The sequence below is a fragment of the Orycteropus afer genome, unplaced genomic scaffold, assembly GCF_000298275.1.
Source record: "Orycteropus afer afer isolate SDZICR_OR568_19922 unplaced genomic scaffold, OryAfe1.0 scaffold00159, whole genome shotgun sequence".
Taxonomy (NCBI): domain Eukaryota; kingdom Metazoa; phylum Chordata; class Mammalia; order Tubulidentata; family Orycteropodidae; genus Orycteropus; species Orycteropus afer.
Window position 1 is genome coordinate 2,936,830 of NW_006921746.1, and position 6,539 is coordinate 2,943,368.

Sequence of the window (6,539 nt, forward strand, 5' to 3'; positions counted from 1 at the left end):
TCCACGATTATCTTCTGTGTCTGTGTTAATTGGTTTCCCTTTTCTTTGTTGAAGAGGGTCTGTGCAATCCTTCTGCCTAGTCCGCCATCTTGCCGGAACTCCTCCTCTTTAATTTTTAAATTGCTTTTTATAGTTGAAGAAACAATTATAACATTGATGTAGTCATCAATACAGATAGAGGAAATGTTTAAGACAATTATACTATAAAATGAATAGTATAGAAGGACTTAGAAGGAGTTGAGGACACTTTATTGATGGAACAGTTCTGTATCTTGATTTCAATGGTGATTACCTGAATCTAAACAAGTAATAAAAATGTCATGAAACTATACGTGCATAATGTACTAATGTTAATGGCCTGTTTTTGATATTCTGTTACAACTATGTTGTAAAATATAAGCATAGGGGCAATTGGATAAAGCGTCCATGACATTTTTCTATTTTTACAACTTCTATACTATTTTTAAAACTTCTTGTGAATCTTTAACTATTGCAAAAAAGTTTTAAAACAGGTAGATAAGCTATGATTCATTTTGTGATACATATTTTAAATATATTTTCCTTGACCAATAAATATATTCCATATATTATATATAAGGAGCTCTTTAGGGCTTCTCACTTTGGGTCACATTCAGATTTGACCCTGATCCAGCACTGGGATGTTTGGAAATGAGACTCTGTATACATGTTACAGGATATATTTAGAATCTATTCTACCAGAACTTTAAGCACATAATATTTCAAAATGAAATGCCTTGATCAAATAAATTTTGAAATGAGAATGATAATTTCCAAACTATTAATCAATTGAATTGCACTTTGTTGTTACACATGAAATATTAATTCAGTTAACTTTACTATTTAATATGCAGTATCAATTTATTAGATATAAAAGGAAAAAAGCAAAAACTGGAACATGAGTTAACTCAGAAATCAGAACTATGAAAAGTAACCACTACCTCAAGGGCTGTGAGAACATAATGGAAGTGTTAGTACTAGAACTTGGAGCAAAGAGGAGCTGCCAATACATTTGTTGCCAGTATCCAGGGGCAAAGTCAAAATATAAGAAGAAAGAGAACTAGAGTGAAAGTAAGAGTGAGAGACAAAGAAATAGTGCCTTTTCCCATCCTATTACTTGTTTCTTATCTCCATTTAGTAGTTTTGATGGGTCAAATTCAAGAGTTAGCCAACTGGAATAATATCCTGAGAAGCAGAGTTTACAGATATCCAAACTCCCAGACATCATGTAGATGGGTATTGGGAGTGTTCAGAGTATAGAAAATGGTTTGGGTGGATACAGAAATAATTAAAAATTGTTATAGACTAGTTTTTTTTTTAACACTGGTGACCAGAATGCAAAAAGTGGAAGAAAAAGGAGAATCACTGGTAGTTGGAAAATTTGGCTTCGGTGACAGAAATAATGCTGGAGATCACATGAAAGAATTTTGCAAGATCAACAACTTATTCATTGCAAATATCATTTTTTTTCAACAATACAAACAGCAGCTATATACATGGAGTTTGCCAGATGGAATACATAGTAATCAGATTGACTACATTTGTGGCAAGAGGTGATGGAAAAGCTCAATATATTCAGCCAAAACCAGGCCAGGAGCTGATTGTGGGATAGATCATCAACTGCTCATGTGCAAGTTCAACTTGAAGTTGAAGACAATTAAAACAAGTCCACGAGAGCCAAAATATGATCTTGAGTATATTCCTCCTGAATTTAGAGACTGCCTAAAGAACAGATTTGGTGTATTGAACACCAATGACCAAAAACCAGAAGAATTGTGAGATGACATCAAGAACATCATCCATGAAGAAACCAAGAGGTCATTAAAAAGATAAGATATAAAGAAAATACCAAAATGGATGACAGAAAAGACTCTGAAGCTTGCCCTTGGGTGGAGAGTAGCGAAAGCAAATGTAAGAAAGGACAAGATAAAATAGTTGGACAGATTTCAAAGAGCAGCTGGAGCAGACAAAGCCAATTACTACAATGAAATGTGCAAAGATCTGGAGTTAGAAAACCAAAAGGGAAGATCAGGGTCAGAAGTTCTCAACCTGAAAGAACTGAGGAAAAAAATTAAGCCTTGAGTTGCAATATTGGAAGATTCTATGGGCAAAATAGTGAATGATGCAGGAAGCATCAAAAGAAGGTGGAAGGAATACACAGTGTCACTACACTAAAAAGAACTGGTCGATCCCTATCCATTTTGTTGTTGTTGTTGTTGTTAAGTGCCGTCGAGTCGTTTCCGACTCATAGCGACCCCATGCACAGCAGAACGAAACACTGCCCGATCCCGCACCAGCCCCACAATCCCTGCTATATTCGAGCCCATCATCGCAGCCACTGTATCAATCCATCTCGTTGAAGGCCTCCCCCTCTTTCGTCGACCCTCCACCCTACCAAGCATGACATCCTTCTCCAGGGAATGGTCCCTTCTTACAACATGACCAAAATAGGTCTTTTAATCCTCTTTCTCCTGCTCTTCTGGCCTGCTTCTTTGGGCGTCCCTGAGTTTCTGCTCCTCACCTAATCCCTTTGGCTGATTGCTCTTCTCTTTGGCTTCCTGGGTTTTACCCCTTTCTCCTGCTCTCCCGGCCTGCTACTCTGTGCTACGCCTGTGCTTACCTTGCTCCCGGAGACCCGGTCCCTCTCAGGAGGGTAACAAGGGAAAGTGTTCAGTGCAGATCAGTGAGTAAGCACAAGCCCACCTTGTTTCAGTACCTATGCTTAAACTGCCCCCTGGCTGAACACTCTTCTCTTTGGCTTCCTGGGTTCCACCCCTTCCTCCTGCTCTTCCGGCCTGCTACACTGTGCTACGCCCATGCTTACCTTGCTCCCGAAGACCTGGTCCCTCTCGGTAGGGTAACAAGGGAACGTGTTCAGTGCAGATCAGTGAGCATTTTAGGAGGTGGCATATGATCAAGAACCAATGATATTGAAGGAAGAAGCTGCACTGAAGGAATCGGTGAAGAACAAGACTCCTGGAATTGAAGGAATATCCATTGAGATGTTTCAACAAATAGATGCCCCACTGGGGGCACTCACTTGGTTATGCCAAGAGATTTGGAAGAAAGCTACTTGGCCAACTGACTGGAAGAGATCCATATTTGTACCAATTAAAAAGAAAGGTGATCCCACAGAATGTGGAAATTATAGAACAATATCAATAATATCACATGCACGTAAAATCTTACTGAAGATAATTCAAAAACGGTTGCAGCAGTATATTGACAGAGAACTTCCAGAGGTGCCAGTTGGATTCAGAAGAGGATATAGAACAAGGGATATAATAGCTTCTGTCAGATGGATCTTGGCTCAAAGCAAAGAATGCCAGAAAGATGTTTACTTGTGTTATATTGACTATGCAAAAACATTTGGTTGTGTGTATCATAACAATTGTGGATAACATTGAGAAGAATGGGAATTCCAGAACACTTAATTGTACTCATGAACAACCTATACATTGACCAGGAGGCTGTTGTTCGAACAGAACAAGGGGACACTGCATGGTTTAAAATCAAGAGGGAGTGGGTCAGTGTTGTGTCCTTTCACCGCACTTATTCAATCTATATGCTGAGCAAATAATCTGAGAACTGGATTATATGAAGAAGAATGTGGCATCAAGATTAGAGGAAGAATCATTAACAATGTTTGATATGCTGATGACATAATTTGCTTGGTAAAAGTGAGGATGACTTGAAGCACTTACTGATGAAGACTGAACAATACAGTCTGCAGTATGGATTAAGAAGAAAAATCCTCACAACTGCACCTATAAGCAGCATCACGATAAATGGAGAAAAGATTGAGGTTGTCAAAGAATTCACAATGCTTGTTTTTACAACCTATACCAATTGAAGCAGCAGTCAGTACATCAGAAGACATATAACACTGGGCAAATCAGCTGCAAAAGACCTCTTTCAAGTGCTGAGGAGCAAAGATGTCTCCTTGAGGACAAAGTTGAGCCTGACACAAGCTATGATATTATCAATTGCCTCATATACATGTGAGAACTGGACAATGAGTAAGGAAAATGGAAAAAGAATTGATGCTTTTGAGTTGTGGTGCTAGGAAAGAATGCTGAAAGTACCATGGACTGCTAAAAGAACTAACAAATCTGTCCTGGAGGAAGTGCAGCTGAAATGCTCATTGGAAGCAAGAATGGCCAGACTTCATCTCACCTACTTTGGTCCTATTGTCAGAAGGGACCATTCCCTGGAGAAGGATGTCAAACTTGGTAAGGTGGAGGGTTGACAAAAGAAAGGAAGGCCCTCAAAGAGATGGACTGACACAGTGGCTGTGGCGATGGGCTCAAGTATATCAGGGATGGTGGAGCAAGTGCAGGACTGAGAGATCATTCTGCTGGGCACAGGGTTGCTATGAGTCAGAGATGACTCGATGGCACCTACCAACAACGGCAGTTTTTTTAAGCTATGATATTTATATTGTAACATGCTTTATGCAGATCTTTAAAATATGGAAATGCTAAGACTAAATTTCTCTACACCATTTTGTAATTTGTGAGAGTTTTAAAACTATGCAATATGTATTGTAGTCTCTTTTTTCTCCCTTAACTTTTCCATCAGCCTTACAGAAATGCAGAGGGATGCAATTTTACTTTTATATTTAAGCAGTTGTGTAAAAATCTTTAACATTAAGAAGTAATTCTAACCTCTGACATGATTGAGAAGACAGAAAATGCTGAGCTGTTTCACTTTCTTTTCAAAGATCCCTGGTTAACATTCAAGGTGCTAATGAGGCCAAGGCTTCCATTATATTTCCTTAGTGAGTCAGGTGGCATCACCTCCCTCCACACTCCCAGATGATTTTCTTTAGACATGTTAAAAGATAGGTTTGTTCTTCTGAAAAATCCAGATGTTTGATGGGCTCTGGCAAGTTATATTGGTAGAAGCTGTTGTACCTACAAATATTAGTAAACATATGCCCTTCCAGGAATGTTACTTTATTGTACTTGAAGGGAAAATAAATTGATGTAATCATAGGGAAAAAAATGTTCTTCTAAAAAGTTGAGTCTTAGAAATGTTAGGACGTTAACAGGATGGGCTCTTGTCCCTTCTTTCTTTCTAAATTCTATTGATTTAATAAATTTTTTTCTCATTTTCTGGAGTTCTTGTGCAAAAAAAAATCAATGTTGGCCGGATATATTTTAGAACGTGTAGATGATTCTATAGGAAAATGTATTCAGTATTATGGAGAAGGACATGCTGGGTATTGTACCTGAGAAATAACAGTATATTTATATGAAAATTTTTAAAAGTAAGATAATTAAATCGACAAAATGCAGTTGCATCTTCAATGTCAGAAAGGAGAAAGAGAATAATGAGAAGTCAATTTTAGAATCAAAATATCAGGAGCATTATAGTTGATGTTGAATGAATGACATATGATAAACGAACGCAATTTGGTAAAGGGAAAGCTTTTCTCTGGCTTTCTTAGTTATTCATGGTGGGACTAACTAGTGAGAGATTTGTTTCATACCGTCCCTCTACATTCTGATTTTGATCCTATGCAAAATTGTGTAGCCTCTGACCAGTAACTAGGAGTAGGTGAGTTTTTTCCAAACAGACAGTATGAATTAGTAGGTCATGAAATCAATTTAATTACTAATAGATCTCAACTATCACTTTATAAAAAGGAAATAAAATAGAAAAAGAACAGAATAGGAGAAGAGAGTGGAGTGGAATAAAATGGAAGGGAATAGAGCAGAGAGTGAGTAATATTTGGTAAAATATTTACTTTGGTTGTATATGTGTGTGTATGTGTGTGTCTGGTTCATGATGTAAAATGCAATTTTCACTATTAATTTTGGAACAAAAAGTTTGAATGATGCAGTGAAAGAGACCTGCCTGAAACAATTCTGTACTTACTTCCATTCTATATAAGTCAAGTGCCTCTGAATAGTTTTCTTCATCTGTTGTTGTTGTTAGGTGCCATCAAGTCGTCTCCATCTTATAGTGAATCTATGTACAGCAGAACAAAACACTGCCCAGGCCTGTGCCAGCTCCACAATCCTGGCTATATCTGAGCCCATCCTTGTAATCACTGTGTCAATCCATCTTGTTGAGAGCCTTCCCCTCTTTGGTTGACCTTCCACTTTACCAAGCATAATATCTTTTTCCAGGGAATGATCTCTTCTGACAACATGACCAAAGTAGGTGAGATGAAGTCTGGCCGTTCTCGGTTCCAAGGAGCATTCTGGCTGCACTTCTTCCAGGACAGATTTGTTAGTTCTTTTAGTAATTCATGGTACTTTCAGAATTCAGAATTCAGAATTCTTCAGCAACACCACAACTTAAAAGCAACCAGTCTTCTTTGGTCTTCCTTTGGTCCAGCTCTCACATACATATGAGGTGATTGAAAATACCATGGCTTGGGTCAGGTACACCTGGGTCCTCAAAGAGCCATCTTTTCTCCTCAGCACTTGAAAAAGGTCTTTTGCGGCCCTTTTGCCCAGTGCTATCCATCATCTGATATCTTGACTATTGCTTCCATTAGTGTTTATTGT